This window comes from Oxyura jamaicensis, chromosome 10 (assembly GCF_011077185.1).
Source record: "Oxyura jamaicensis isolate SHBP4307 breed ruddy duck chromosome 10, BPBGC_Ojam_1.0, whole genome shotgun sequence".
Classification (NCBI taxonomy): Eukaryota; Metazoa; Chordata; class Aves; order Anseriformes; family Anatidae; genus Oxyura; species Oxyura jamaicensis.
The window spans coordinates 17436217-17452476 of NC_048902.1; the positions used below are offsets into that span (position 1 = coordinate 17436217).

At 45.5% G+C, this 16260-nt stretch overlaps 2 long non-coding RNA genes across 6 annotated transcripts in view; one reads left to right on the top strand and one right to left on the bottom strand.

Annotated features, from left to right (window-relative positions):
- The window catches only part of LOC118171902, a 57757-nt gene that overhangs the window by 39211 nt on the left and 2286 nt on the right, over positions 1-16260 (top strand). For 2 of the 3 annotated variants that reach the window (XR_004753454.1, XR_004753455.1), the window contains one exon: positions 2861-6244. This is a non-coding gene — a long non-coding RNA (uncharacterized LOC118171902). Of the gene's footprint in view, positions 1-2860; positions 6245-15709; positions 15754-16260 lie in introns of those variants that run through there. The other variant, XR_004753456.1, reaches the window with a different exon arrangement.
- Positions 1-16260, bottom strand: part of LOC118171898 — a 51122-nt gene that overhangs the window by 26612 nt on the left and 8250 nt on the right. The window contains exon 1 of one of the 3 annotated variants that reach the window (XR_004753448.1): positions 6717-6893. The exons of the other annotated variants lie outside the window; for them this stretch is intronic. This is a non-coding gene — a long non-coding RNA (uncharacterized LOC118171898). Of the gene's footprint in view, positions 1-6716; positions 6894-16260 lie in introns of those variants that run through there. 3 annotated transcript variants of the gene reach the window in all.

Sequence of the window (16260 nt, forward strand, 5' to 3'; positions counted from 1 at the left end):
TGGAGAGAAATGGCTACTAAGTTAAGACCGCTGGCTACTCAAGAGACTTGCTCAGCTCCAATCCTCACCACATCTCCCCTGCACTCTCAGCAGCTGGTTACATCCCCCTGCTTCTGCGGGGCACTGAGAGGTGCAGCTCGTCAGCCTCTGCATCCTCCCGTACAGCACGCTGCTTGCCCTGCACGCTCTGACTGCTTTCCTTTACACCTGAGAGGGATCTTCCCCGTGGGCAGCTGCCCAGCCAGCCTCCACAGCTTCACACCAAGCAGAAACGTGAGCTGGGAAACTACCTGGTCTTAAATGGTTTGGGCTTAATGAGATTTTTTTTATGACCTCTGCAGTAAATTGCCTGTGCTCAGTACTGTGTTTGAGCGAGTAACACCCAGCAGAAGCTGTAGCAAGGCAGTAATTGCAGAGTATCTGTCTAAGATCTCCGTGCCATCAGGCATGGATTTTCATTTCATACATTAGTCACAATTTGCTGTCATAGCTCCATATAATCAGTACATTCCTTTTAATGTGTAGAAGGAAAAGGGGGAGGAGAAAAGCTGCCCAGAGCTGGGGAAATATGTGGAGCTGCTGTTTGTAAGATGAACTGTGCTTCTTGTGTGGCTCTGTTACCCCTCCAGATGACCAGAGGCTACATTGCTACTCGAGTCACATACCTCTTAACACAAAGTCAGGGATTAAGACAGGGAAAATGTATTTGCATGCCCATTTCTGGAGGATTTTAGTGAACACTGGGTGGATTATACACCAGATTTTACATCATTACCGCTGCCCAAGTTGCAGATTCCCAGCCATCCTAATGCACACTGTATTTTTTCTGGAAAGCTGCTCCTTAGAAATGTGGACTCCTAAGTGGGATGGGGAGAATGTCTCACTACTTTGCTGAGTGATGCCATCTAAATCACATGCACCTACAGCATTAGGTGAATTAGGAAAATGCGGGCTTGTGCTGCCTGATCTTCCTTTGGAGAGGTCATCGGGGTCCTGGAAGGAGAGGGACCTGAAAGGGGCAAACGCTTCTGGCTTTTAAAGCTAAAGCAGCCTGTGCTTTGGCTAGCAGGTGACAGGCTGCTGTCATTAGACAGAAAGCAGCTTGAAAAGTCAGAGCTGATGGTCAGAAAAGAGCCTGCATCATTCCTTCAAACCAGCATCCACAGCTAGAGAACTATTCTCTGCCCCCCATAATCTGAATACTTTTTGGCACAGCAGTTTTAGAGTCAGCATCTCAGGCTGCAACTTCAGCTGGGAGAACTTGCTTCACCAACAGCCCGTTTTTACACCCTTCTACTCTGTGCTCATTAGATATTGCTAGTGAGGCCATTGTTCCTGTACCTGCACATCTCGGTCCGGTCTCTAACTTTTCACGCAGCAGAAAAGTGTGCCTTTCGCTGAGATTGTGAAAAGCCTTACGATGAATGCCATGGGATTTTTCACTCATTTGTGTCCACTATCGTGAAATCCTAATGCGAAAATCTTCACATTTCAAATAGCGTTTGACTCTTTCTGTTTCTTTTGACAGTCTGTAAGGCTGCAGTCGGGGAATTACTGCCTCGCAGTAGTTGGTACCTAGTCCACCGACTCTCTGGGCCCATCTCATGTCTAGCTTGAAATCTGCATAATGAGAAGAAAGCCATTTTCCTTGCAATCCGTTCTCCTGTTCAAAGCTTCTCATGTGCCAGGTTGTTGTTTTTTAATCACACAAAATGGTATATATTAATGAGCTCTGAAGTTACATAAAGATAGATCTAAAGCATAAAAACACTAATATGCCCTGTAGCATTCAGTGCTTTGAACACGGAATGGCATCTGTGTGAGAGTGTGATTGCATGCAGCTATGGAAACCAGTGCCAGAAAATGAGGAAATGCTGAACAAGTGGTGCAAGATTGGAAAAAACTGGGAACAAAGATATTCAATTTGCATAAAAAGGCCTAGTTCGCGAGCAGCCTGAATTGTGCAACTTTCTGCTTTTAAATGATTATTTTCTAGTTCTGCTGGCAAAGTGTGGATTGTTGATTTCCTGAACGAAAACACTCGCTCTTTCCAGCCCCCAGCAGAAATAAAGGGCAAGCAGGTTCCCAGGTCAGATGTGGCCGTTCCAAACGGGACAAGTTCTGCAAATGTGAGTAAGTGCAAGGCCTTTCCTTGTCTTTGCATGCATCCTGAGCAATTTCCTTCTCATTTCCAGATGGTGCCAATTAAAAGTAAGAACCCCTGCCCTAATGGTTGTTAACAAAACAAGCACAATCTGAAACTTTAATGAGTAAAACTAGAGTCACATAATACGTCCAAGAGAAGCCAAAATGAAAAGAAAGTTTGCAGTTGGCAAACACTCAGGTTGCTGGGTCTTAAAATTGTAAAAGGCAATGGCCAGAGATTTGGTTTTTAATACTGAGGGGTGCCTTCTACAGCTGAGTTCAGTGGGATTATTTTGGGGCTTAAAGATAAGCGCTTGGATAAACCATTCCAATCAGTGACTGAGGCAGGACTTAAAACAGTAAAGCTGGGCCACATGTAATTCATATCAGAAGGTATTTATATGATGCATTATTGAATTCCTTTTATTAATCAGTAATTGGCAATTAAGATAGCATCCATGCTTTCAAAAAAATAAAAATCAGGTATTTCTGGTTAGCAGTTTGCCATTGAGATGGAGCAAAAACCTCCGGCTAGAAATGGAAGCTACAAATCAGATGTGGATGTTTTAGTTCAGGGGAAGGCAATTAACTATTTTCTCCGATTACCTCAGAATATAATGCATGATCTGTCACTTCAAAACCTCACCTTGAGGGTGAGCACCTACCTGGAGAGCATCCTCTAGTGCAGTTGTGTATAACTTTTCTTAATCTGCAGATTCCTGAAAATACTCCTGTGGAGGTTCCAGCTCTTGGGTAGCAAATCTTAAGACTGCCTTGTTTGTACTCGTTATCTTTTCCTGACTCTGCGCAAGTAAGTCATGAGCCCTGAGATTTGTAGACCACGGTCTGAAAAAAGAACTACTAATAATAATTTGTGCAAGCCAAAGTTCTGAAGTTGACAGAAGAATTACTGAAAAAATTCCCTGGTTTCTGACCATACGGTCTTTAAATCCATGAAGATATGTTGGGACTGTAGTCTAGAGGAGCTAAACTGAGCATATATTGGATAACCTTTTCCTTTAATAGTTTATTTCTGGGTTGGGAAAAATACTGTGGTATTTTTATACTTGAAAATGCTCGATTTTTTTTGTATGTGTGTGATCATATTCAAAGCCTGAGCACACACCAGCTGGTAGGATTCTACATCACAACCCATACCATGCCCATTACAGCATAAGCCTGTTAAAAAAGGAAGGAAGAAATACAAATATTTCAGGCTATTCTTCTATGCCAATTTCCAATATTTGCTTCCCTCCTTCCATGAAGCACCAGCATGGAGCAGAGCAGGTTTAACACGTTTACATCACACAAGATGCTCGTCTTTGTAGGAAACCTATAGTCTGCTGGCCAAGAGGTGACACTAACAAAACACACTGTGCTGTAACTAATTAAGAGAGGGGTGGGTTTTTCCCCCATCTTCAGAACTAATCTGCACAAATGTTGCTGCACTGAGTACATGACAATAAACAAATCCCAGTTCAAGTTTCCCGGCACGCTCTGTACTGTTTGGGCATATGCTGAATCGCACTTGGACTTTAATAAAGAACTGATGGTTCCACTTGCACAGGGAGCTGTCACACTGACGTGCGAACCTCTGAGGTTGCCTCTCGATAACTCCGAAGTGTTCTTTTATCTGTTTGTCTCTTGCGCTGCTAATTGAGAATTGTGTGAAAATCTGTGTTCAGATGTTTACTCAGGAATGGGCTCATCAGACACTTCTGGCCTGAACAAAGAAGAAACAGTCATTTATAGCACGAGCTGATAAAGTTCCTCATTGTTTTAATTCTGCATCAGCATTTAAAGTGACCCTAATCTGCTCTGAGCAATCTGTGACTCAGCATGTGTTATAACCATATCCTCAGCAGGAGAGGCAACGTGGATGCACACGGAGAGGGGTGCAGAGGCTCTGCAGGCAGGTATCATCACTTCACAAAGTGCTCTCTGCAGGTACAACTTCAGGACCTTTCAGATCACAGCAGGGCAGGGACAGAGACGTGGGCTTGACCCCCATGGCACCATGCCCTGCCAAAGCAGTGGAAACCACACAGCAGGTCTAAGAGGCTGTAATTACTGTAGGACGTAGGAGATAAGAGCAGTGACGCGGGGTCACACCATCCAGCCCAGTGATTTCAGACGTCCAATGACGAGTATGGGGACAGAGCTGGTACGGGAGAGTATTTTGTGGCACACACTCCCAGAGGCTTTCTAAACCAAAGGATGCAAGTAGATCAAGTGTTAACACCCTCCAACTTCCAGCTGGAGTCTCCTTAAGCCTCTTATTCTACCTACCCTGAAACCACCAAAGGTTATCATGCGGCTTGGGAGGAAAGCAGACGTGCTCCTAGTCTGTTCCGCAGAGCATAAGCCTCTGCAATCACAGGAGAAGATCCAGGGTAAAACCTTAAACTCAAAACTCCCTTTAGAGGCATGCAGCTCTTCACGACATTCACATCACCACGGAGTCATCTCAGAAATTCACACAGGTCAGACAGAGAGGTGACTCCCTGCTCAGAGTCAACTCCTGCTTTGCAAGCTCCAAGAAGATCAATTTGGGCATTTCTCCCCATGCCCTGTAGCTTGTACAACCGTCCAGGTTCTTCATTGCTGTTGCATTTACTTTGTCATCTATTACTGAAGTGAGACAAGGAACACAGGAGTGATTCAGCAGACCGCTAGGGAGCAAAAAGAAAGGAGGAACTGTTGACGTTCTTGCTGAGACAGCTTTAAAATTGTTTGTATGTGTTTGTGTGTAACTGGACAGAGGGAACGAGCGTCCTGTAGGTGAGCAGCTGTCAAGAAAAGGCCTCCATTACTGCTGAGATGTCAGGCCAGTGGTTGTGGCACAGATGTGCTGGAGCTACTCTGAGTTTCTGCACAGATGTTGCTTGCCAGCACCAGTTCAGAGCCAGCTGCTGTGGATGCCTGGATACGGGGCTTGGGTTTCCTACAGAAATTCTCAGAGGCTAAATGGCAAAGGTCCTCTGGTTCAGATGGAAACCCTGGTGCTCTGTCCAGACACAAGGAGTCTGTTTTAGAAAGCAGATTAATGCTGTATGCAAGGATTTCTGAGCCAGCAAGTTGGGCTGTGCTTCATACTGCAATCAAAGAAATTAGAGGCAGCAAAAGGTTACATCATCCAGGTTTTAATCCAGAGATACACGTACTAAAAAATGTGGCACATGGTTAAATGCTTTGCTAGGTCAGAGACCTAATTTGCTCCCTGTCAGTAGGGCTGTTCTCTATCATGGACATTGTTTGGGCTAATTAGACTGTGCTCCTGGCCATCGCAAGAACAAAACCCAAGGCATGAATCCTCTGGCACTTCTAAGTGCTGTCAGCGTTTTGCAGATAACAACAAATAATAATAACAACCTTTGTGTTTGAGGTCTGTGCTCGGGGTGGTTTCAGGGGTGATCAGATCTGGCAGGAGGATTTCCAAGCCAATCAGGACAGCCCCAGCCCAGTGTGAAAGATGCCCCAGATACAATCCTGAAGGCAGAGTTATTTTTGTGCCCTTTTTTACCTCCCTTCTGCATCCGATTTCTAACTGTTCTCGTGGCTCATCCCTCCCCAGTTCTAAGACTTTAAATGCTAAACTGCATCTTGGCTAGGTCTGATTTAGGGCTTATGAAGTACATTTGCTATTGCATGGCTAATTTGCATACAAAATTAACTTCCATGCACCTACACACAGAGACTGACAGTTATTAACAAGCTCTCCTGTTCCTGGATTCACCTACTCGTTGCAGCTGGTTTGTAAACTTGGAAGAAAGGGCCCTTCCTGCACCGTGTGTGCGCAGAGCCCAGTCTTCTTCCCTCATCAGCACACTGAGGCACCGCTGCAATGCAAACAACATTCATAATGCCATAATGCTTGCTACACGTGCAAATTTGACACATAATTGGGCACATATTTTGTGCATGAAATGCCACAGTCGGCTTCAAGACGTGCTCCCTCAACATGGTCTCTGCTTTGCTTTCCAAGAGCTAGATTCATTTTTTAACCCAGCTGAAGCCTTCCTATTCCATCATGTAATAAAGACACTGAGGACAATCCTGGGTTAAAGACCTGGTTTTTAAAAATTAAGGTTTGTCTGCCTCCTTTATAGTCCTTTGTCTGCCTCCTTTGCAGGCTTTTTGAACTGTTTCTCGCTGGCCTGGAGGGCAGCAGGCCTGGCTGTGAACACTAGGTGGCACTTTGCAGCAAGGAAGGTTAACGGCTTACGCAACTAAATGAAAACCTCATTTATTGCCCTCATTCACAGGGCAAGACTTTTTGCTCACCGTGTCCTCGCCACCTCATTGGTCCTAATTCAGCGTTTAGTCTGCAGAGAAAAACCCAATCGGTTCCCAGACAAATTCTCACCTTCACCAAAGGATAAATCTCTGGTGGCATGATTAGTTCATGATGAACTCTAGCTTACATTAATATCAGTCAAACAACTTCGTGCTCTGCCTCAAGTTGCAGCATATGCACGGAGCATCAGCACGGTAATTGCTAGGCCTGACACTGTAAAATCTTCCAATGAAAAGACAAAACCGGACCCAGCAATGACCTTGCTGCCACTTACCAAAGTGCAGCATCAGGAGACAAAGGTACCACTTCAGATTTAGATTCTTCCTGCCTCTCCTGTCGGGTTGTGTCTGGTGCTTCATGGATAATTTCAAAAGGCCAGACATTGCCCTCGGTTCATGCCTGGAATTTGCCAGGCAATGGCACAAGGGAGCAGAGCATGGTGCTGTTACTCACAGCCGCGCCCCAACAGAAGAGAGAAAAAATGGTCTAGCCCCGCAGAGCAAACTTTTCCAGGCTCAGCCCTCACTGCCTTCACCCAAAGAGCAAATATACCCTGCCTGTATGTGTATGAGTGTCCTCACGCCTTGGGAAAATGCAGCCACTGCTTCAGACAAGCTGGGCAGAAGACAAGTTCTTCAAAATGGGTTTTTGGGGGAAGTGCAAGCTCTCATTTTACTTCAGCCCACTCTGAATCCCAGGGCTGAGCTCCAGGCTCTGCCACGTTCACTCCCAGGATGACCAGGAGGAGAGCTCAGCAATGGGACCCCTTGTTTTCTAAGACACTGTGATAAAAAGGCAAGTAAAGGGGCAGGTCCAGGCAGCACAGGGGACAAGCATTTTCCTTTTGCCATATTGAGACACGCAGGTATCTCAGGCGCTGCTCCCCAGGTTGGCTGAGGACAAGGAGCTGCCCTTTTCCCTGCTGACACCTGTAGCTGGTTCGAGGGCCTGCATTCATGGGAACGTGGCCTCTTTTATTTACCCCTGAGGCTACTCTGGAATAGTAACCCACAGCCAGCCTCAGCCTGCCTTGCAGAGCAGGTACGTGAACGTGAACGTGGTCTGGAGCATCCTCCTCCTCTCCAGGAAGCTGAGGTTTACCCCACCCCCTGCCCGATCAGGCCTCCGGGCAGCACCAAGCCCAGCGAGTGCCCTGCAAGCAGGGCAAGAAAGCAGGCTGAGGCCATGGTAAACAACTTGCTGCTATCTATTTAGGTGCAAGGGTAAACTGCCACTGAATGCACGGCAAATGCGATGCACAGGAGGCTTAAGATTGCCTTCAGCACTCATGGTATCTGTGGGGAGCAGCAAGCACAGCTGGAGCCCACCCTCCAAGCTTTGGGGTCCTCTGCTGAGCTCTGCCCTGCGGCACCTTCCCGGGGAGCTGTGCAGGCTGTGCTGCCACATCTGGGGCAGGGCATCGCGTTCAGGGCAGAGCTGGTGAGCGCAGCCCTACCTCTGGGCAGGCAGAACGGCTGCGTCCTGCTGGGCGGCATGGGAACAGTCTCACTGTGTGCTCGCCTGAGCCCATGCCCTCCTTCACCCCTTCCTCCAGACACTGCCCAGATGAGATCCAGGGGAGATCTCTCACTGGTGCTGCGTCACCCATTTTGGAAACCCTTTTCATTCCATGTATAGCCATTATTCCTTCATCCTTTTGATAAGGCTTCCACCTCGGCTGACTGTCAGCTGCTGTTGCTCACACGGAGCTGCAGTGTTTGGCCTGGCTTGATCTTTCCCAAGGTCTTTCTTAGCTGCTTTCAAAACAGATACACACCTCCCACCTTTTGTAGCTTTCTCTCTCTTTTCTTGTTTTTAAATAAAAGATAATCTACATTTTTAAGTCATCACCTGGATTATTTCTTTATCCTTTCATCCTTTCCTGTCTCCTCACCAAGGTCAGTGCTTCATTGTTTTGAAGTAGTTATTCACCTTTCCTCCTCCATCAGATCACCGTACCGCTTTTTCCCACAACTACCTGACTGTCTCCTGTTCCTAGCTCCCCTCCAGCGACTTGCTGCAGTCTGTGAACCGGTCAAGCTGCCAAAGTGCAGACTGCACATCTGCACAGCTTCCCCTTATTCCAGGAAGAGCTGAACGATTCTCAAAAACAATTCCAGCTTCTGATGCAGGAATTGATTCCAGCAAATACTGCCCTGCTCTAACTCGGTGGTTTGATTTTACATTACTCACCTTTGTTTTGTTCTGCCTCTGGTTAATGTTGTTTCCCAGCTCCTCCAACAAACTGTGGGCACAGTCAAGAGGATGTCTGCCAAAGGACTGCCTAGCGACCTGAAATTGTATCCCAGTCCCGCAGCCATGGCTGGACAGCACTGGCAGCTACTGCCATGTTGCTGCTGGCCTCCACTGTTAGTGGTGGCTTCATTGGCAACAGCACAGACTGTGAAACAGGCTGGGATACCAGGAAGGCAGTGCCTAGGGCCCAGAGGGGGCCACATACCAGTGGCACCAGTCCAGCACAGGCTCAGCCTGGCTCACCGGCCCAGGAGGATGAGGGAAAAAGCTCCTGCTCGTGGTCTTCCTGAGGAGGGAGACACAGAGGGCTGAAGGTGGCTGGGCACAGGACGCCTTGCTGCTAATGCTGGCACCCAAAGCTCCAGGCCTCATCCAGTATTGTCTGTGCTGAAAAAGCTTCCAACCCAACCAGACAACAGATTGCAGCATATTCTTCCATTCTTCCCTCATCACAGAGTATAGCCCTATTAACCTAATAAAGAAGCTTCAATCTCTTTTCAGTTCAGGAGAATTCTCCCCATTGTTTCCAAAGAATTCTTTCTGGATGTACTGCCAAGAGCGTGCATTTTCTGTCGTGTTCCAAGTTGCTTGAAATAACAAAGAATTATCCTTACAATTAAGATCAGGCTGTACAATTTAGATACGTGCCTTAAAAGAGTTATTATTCTCTGCCAGAGATGTATTGTTCTTCCCCATTTAATTTTATTTACTTTTTTTTAGTGGATGCAACAGTTACGCTGTCATTTATCGGAGAAGAAGGAAGCAGCAGCTGCAGAGCTGTGTATATAAAATAAACACAATGTGGATGAAGCTATCAGAAGCTCAGATTTCAAGGAGGAGAGGGGGAGGATTGCTTTTAATAAGATCTTGTGTCAGTAAAGTTGTGAGATGGAACTGCAGGGTCTTACCTATTAAGAACAGGAGTGGGAACAAATTCTTTTATTTAATGGAACAGCAGTGTTAGCTGCATGCATGCAGACAGAGGGCTTAATTTAAAAAGTAAAAAGCAATTTGGTCATTCATGTTCAGACTTCGGGCACTCCACAGAGCATGCCAAACACACTCACTTCTTTTTAACCCTTTGGCTGCAAGGCCTGTACGGTATGGAAGAGGCAAAGCCACAGTGTATTTGTCGAGCTGAACAGCACTATTTTCTCCCTCGAGGTGCTGGGGAGGCAGCCAGCTGATCCCCGGGAAAGGCAGGTGGGAGGCAGGCGGCCTGCCCCCAGCTCTGACGTGGCTTTGTTGTGTTAGCTAGCGTGAATCGTTTCGCTTGCCATGGGTACAAACACAGATGCTGATGCTATCAGTGGCTGCTGCTTGTTTGTTTATTCATCTGTACTAAAACCAGTGACTAGGAAGCCCCAGCAAGCATGAGAGCACCCAGACCAGAGCGCTGTATGAGAGCCAACTGCAATTGTACTCTGCGAGTTTGCAGCCGAGTGCCACAACATCGCATGCCGTGACATGCCATCCCTCACAGGCTCACGCAGTGGCGGGCTGTGCTAGCTTGGAAGGATGCCTAAATCACTCTGAGGCTGCACTCAACACAATGAAACGTCTGTCCTGAAACCAACTGAGGCAACTGCAGACATGGGCTTGGTGCCTCAACCTGCGCTGCACAGCGTAAGAGGGTTGGTGGCTCTGGGGTGTCCTGTCTGGGAGGTCCGTGCACCTCGTGTAGTGCATCCAAGCAGAGGGGGACAGGAGCTGGGTCAGCCAGGCATGCAATAGGCTTGGATGAACATCCTTAGTGCAGGTGTTTTATAATAAAGCTGAAACCATTTTGTAATACAACGAGATTCAGGTGATAAGAGCAATAACAGACATGCTCCTCCACTGCACCGCGTCTGTTCAGGCAGCAACCTCACTGCAGCTGGAGCCCAGCTAGCTCCGGACAACTCTGAACCAACCAACTGCGGCTGTATTTTCATAAACATGCAAACACACACACGGAGCTCTATTGCGGGCATTATTTCATTAACAGCATAATTGTGCAAAATAGGTAAGTATTTTCTATAATTGTATAATCAGCATATAATTATATAGAGCAGAAAATATAAACATAAATTAAATAGGTGAATGCATTTATTATTCAGATATAAATTTCAGTGGTAACTGAAATCACGCCACTGTGTACGTGTGTGTAATTAATAGCGCACTGCAATGGAAGATGTATTTATATAACTACCTGATAGAGCTACAGCCACCTTTGCTCTAAGACACAGATTGCAGTGGTGCTGCTTACAGAGGCATCAGAAGACTTGAACCATGCAGCTGCATTTGAGGCCTGCCGCCAGCGTGATGGAAGTCTCCTTCTCACTCTGCTGAAAAATTAACAGCAGTAATAAAAGGAAATAGGTATAACTTCTGCTTCGCAGCTGCATGTGCACGGGGAGGCCTCATCATGCTGGGAGACCAGCGACTCCATCTGCCCGCACGGAGAAATGGGAGCGCAGCTGACTACACACACTCCTCTGGGGCACAAAGAACTGCGCTGGGAAGTCAAAGGAGAAGGGGCTTTTCTTCCTAGTTCAGCCACAGGCCTTAGCTACGTATCTACCTCCTTGACTTAAAACGTGGCAATAGTGGGTAAAACAGAGGCAGCCAGAAGTGGTGTTATTTTTTAAGAAGATGCTGCACTTTGAAATGACGTGACCACAACGTCCTTACACTAGAGAATATGAAATCACCACCTAGACCTCTTAGAGCCAACAACCCCACCTGACAAAAAGGAGTATGGAAATTCTGATAGAAGAGGTGCTTAAATCGTTGACCTCCTTTCACTCCTGCTTCTCGTTACGTGAACTGTAGTTGGCCACTGGAGGCAGATTTAGGTCTCTAGGGTTTTATGTCTCATCTAGAAGAGCCATATTCCAGAAAAAAAAAAAAACAAAAAACAAACCCATTAGCCCAAGCATCTTCCAAGAGAAATGTTTTATCATATGGAACGGCTCAGGGATTCAGCCTTCAACGAGGACTGTGCTTCGATCACAGATGGGATCTTGGGAACTGCACTAAATCACAGATGGTATATTTTTTCCTGTAATTCACAAAATGGGCTATTTCCACTGCTTGCCGTTTTTTTTTTTCCCTTCTCTGATTTTTATATTTTGCACATGGCAATTGCAAACATAGATACAATTTTTTAAAAGGGCCCTTGAAAACATTTTCTTTTAATGATGCATGTAATCTTTTCCTGTTCAGTACATCTAACACCAACATGTCATCCTTTTCAGAAATTAAAACATGGTTAATTTTAATAGGATTGGGTTTATGGTTTATATGTTTTGCTTATTTATATTCTGTGTCATTTCTATTTTCTTGGATAAGCTCGAAATTCCCTTGTTATCTCGTGAAATATTGTGTCAGCCACGAGCTACGTTCTAGACTGAGCAGTCTCTGCTGTTGCCCACTCGTGGGCCGCAGGAAACTGGTGGATCACACATTTGTACTCCTTACAGTCTGTGTTATCTTAGTTCCAAATCATCACCAGCTCAAGAAAGCAGCACAGCCCAGATTCACCCTGTCAAACTTATGCCCTTTGCTGGGGCAATGTACTCAGGCACCCTACAAAACCCCTGGGCAGTCAGAGGAAGAGGGTGGAAGTAAGGAGGGGAGGAGAGGGAGAGAAAGGAGCGCCCCAGCCATCAGCGAGTCACTCTTTGGAGAAGCTCCTCTCTCTGCTGTCTATACCAGGAGCCTAAGGCAGGCAGGTACTTCACCCAAGTTGGGGAAGGGAGAAGAATTTGGACATCCTCCAAACAACTTAGTCTTAAAACATAAAACAACAGATGGAAACAGAGAGATATGGGGGTCCACAAACAGTCAATGAGATTGTGATAGGAGTTTGCGTAACGCACACCAGTGTCTGCACATCAGTGCAGAGCCTCTTCCGAGCTGCTAAGTGACAGCAAAAAAAAGCCAAAATTACATTTAATACTTGCCTGAAATTGCTTCATTGTTTTCCATGTAAACTGCTGCTATAGCTGGCACAAAGGTTTTATTTGTTTGCTGGTAGGAGAGGAGGACAGCCTATACAATATGAATAAGAGAAAAGGGAGCCATGAGCAAATCTCCGTTCAGCCACGATTCAAGAAGATTTAGAGCTCCACATGTTGATAGCAGTATAGAAACAACCGGGCTCCCACCAGCAGCGTGCTGCGATCCAACCTCTGGGGATCCTTTTCTATATCCATTTAACTTTTCCACCTCATTTGCTATCACAAGCTGCTCAAACGCTGTTGTCATTTTGTTTCTCTTTTGTATTTACTGATGTTATCAAATATTACACTTCACTGGAGGGTAATCTAGACAGCATTGCATGCCCTCTTCAGTACAGAGCTGCTCAAACATTTGTGTGTCAGCCCCAAAGCCAAACAGCGAATCAAACCAAAACCCTGTGCAAGTCAATGGGACTCTCTCCACCAGGCTTTGAATCAGCCTTTTTGAGAGTATTTCTAGTTCACGTTAAATCAGGATTGAATAATCCTTTGGCAATGACAGGAGCTCAGGGTTGTCGCAGCACGGAATCGCATTCAGGCTGAGTTCAGGGGCTGCTTGGCTCACACGGGTAGCCAGGCTTTCTGTGCTTGGTGCCGATTTTTCTCACTCTCTGGAAAAGTGCTCAGCGATCTTCCCAGGTCGCAGCCAAAGATTTTGACCTGCTAAAGGACAGCACCAAATTCTCCTGAAATGTGATCACACTTAGGAGCACTCTAACTGCACAAAACTCATGACCTTGCACGAAGTCCTTGCCAACGCACCTCTCTCACACCCTGCCTTTTTCTGTGGACCAGAACCATGGGACTTTGTGGACTAGTGATTGTTTCTGGACCATGTTTCGGGGCCAGGAAAGAATCTATCCCCCATGCATTTTGCTCTTCGTTTAGCATATTTTTGTTGGCCTCCAAGTTTTCCACAGCCTCCCGTGGCTTTCTCTGCTATTTAAATATGCACTTGTATGCAGTAATACTTCTTTGTGTGTGATTTTTTTGGACTCTACCAGCATCCTGTTAATGTGATTCCTCTCCCAGGTCTCTCTGGTGTCCAAGTGGTGCCGTAATATCAGCCTGGTTGCCTTTTTGGCTGACAGTATAAGAAAAGATGAGAAAAGGGCCAGGCGTTTGTATTTTTCACAGACCCAGGATGCTAAGTAGCCAGAGAAAAGGGTATGTGAGGGGCAGTGTTCTGACTGCATCTTGGAAATGTCCCCATGAGGGAGCTCCACAGCTGGAATGCATCCTGCTCCTGGATTTTAATGCTCACGCAGCCTCTCCCATACGGCCCAACTATTCAGCCTTTATGAGACGAAGCGGATATGAGCCTAAACACTAGAGATGTAGTGAGTTTGTAGTCACACCACACATGATTTAGTGAATAACTGATGCAAGGCAAAAAGATGACAGAGCTCTGTGATCTAACAGCTGTGCAAACAGGCTAGAGAATTTAAAATTCAGGGAGCTGTATCTGCAGGAAAGCATTTAAAAAAAAATCCCTAGTGCCACATCTGGTGGCATCAAATTGTCATTATGACATGGTATTTAAGATGATTTAATGGCTTTATTGCCGAGTAAGAACCTTGGAGTTTGCTTAAACTACTGTGCATTAAAAGGATGTAACTCTTTAAATGATATTCTGACAAAGTACTGCCTCAACAGTTCATTATTTTCCAGGAACACACACGTATGTATATCAGCATGTGTGTATATGGCAATGAACAGATCAATAGACAGGAAGGCAAATACAGCTTCTATCTACATGCACGTGTGTTTAACAACGCACTACAGCGGACTCGCATGTTGCAGGAGCTATTTTTTGGAAAAAAAATGTTCACTCCCCTTTGTCCTCTCTTCTACACCTCATACATCCATATAGCAGGCAAGATTTCTGTCCACCTTAATTACTTCTCACTTAGGGCACTGAATCAATGGGTGGTTTTGAAACAAAAGATTGAGCTACTAAAAACAGCCTGGTAAAGTGTCTGGGAAAGGTTACTGATTATAGATGACTTCTAAGAAAAGGTGTTGAGGAAAAGAAAAGGTGTCTCTATTCTTGCTGAATAATTTTAATGTGACTTAGTGATTCTTTCACCTTTAGTTCCCGGAACAGTTCTCATTTCCTCTGAATGTTCTGACTTCTTATCTCAGGCCCTTTCAGCTTGTTGATTTTAAATTCAATCTGGCTAATTCAAATTCAAGGCACACTGCTCCCGAAGTCTTTCACCATCCCCTGATTCCACAGAAGGGGGCTGTTAATAGTATGGGGTTTTGTCAGTGAGGAACGGCGCAAACTTCCTTTTACACTTATTCCTTTCATACTAGATTGACACAATAGGTTGCAAGCTAGTCAGACAATCTTGCTGTAGGTGTCTAACTTGGGCGATTCTCTCTCTGTGACTGCACACAGACCACAGGCTCCCAACCTCTGATGCACACCTCAGATGCCTTACGTGAACAATAAAGACCATCGCCAGGGAAATGACATGACAGAGCAGCTTTGTCTGTCTGGACATATTCCTGAATAATCCCATCAAGTCACTGGGAGCCTTTCCATCATCTATGGCAATTTTCCACCATCAATGCATTTGCCTTTTAGCATTTGAATAAATTGTCAGAGCATAGTCTGCCTCTGCTAGCCAACCCTGCGCGCATGTAAAATGAAAGCGAAAAAGGCAGCTTTTCACGGATCCAGGCATAATTAACTGTTCAGACACCTAGAGTGACCTGGCATGGAGCTCCCCATGTCCCAGGTGAGCCATGACCGACCTGCATTAGCACACCCAGTTTATGAGGGGATGCCACCACACTACCACGCACGGCTTCAGCTGAGTCCCTGCTGCTGACCCTCCTCTGTGTGGTCCCACCACACAGGCAAAGCCAGCTCACAGACCGCTTTTACTGACAGTCTGCCCTATAGCATTTTGCTGCCTGTTTACATCTCTGACTTGATTTTTTTATGTATCTATAACAAATTATATTTATTTCTTTTTTTTCCCCCTGTAAAATCCAGCTTTTACAAGGCAGGAAGGAAGCTGGAGTTTGTTTCCTCTGAAAGTAAGTCATCTTCATTTCAAAACTGAAAGGGGTCTTCAGCAGCCAAAGGGTTGGTTTTTCTCTTTTCTTTTCTTTTCTTTTCTTTTTTTTTTTTTTTTTTTTAGTAAGAGTTTGATAGTGAATAATAGTAAGAGGGAAAAAAATCACCTCAGGTTGTATATTGCCACTTCCTCTTGCATTGCAGTTAATGCAAACCTTTGATTAGCCTGCTGAAGAGACCACACATTCAATAATTTGAAGCAAAAGGTTAATGGTGTTATTACAACTATTATCCCTTTTAAAATCATTATCCTCTTGTTTTTTATGTCTATATTACCTTCACCTTTCCATGAACCCACTTTACCAGCTGTTTCCCTCTGTCATAAAGTTTGCTGAACATCATCCTAGGAATAGGATAAATGCCATGTTTTATCAATCAAGCCTAAGGGAATTCTCAGCTTCTCATAACCCAAACTGTAAAGGGAGACTATTACAAAGTTTCTATTTTGATTTTTAAATTGGCCATGA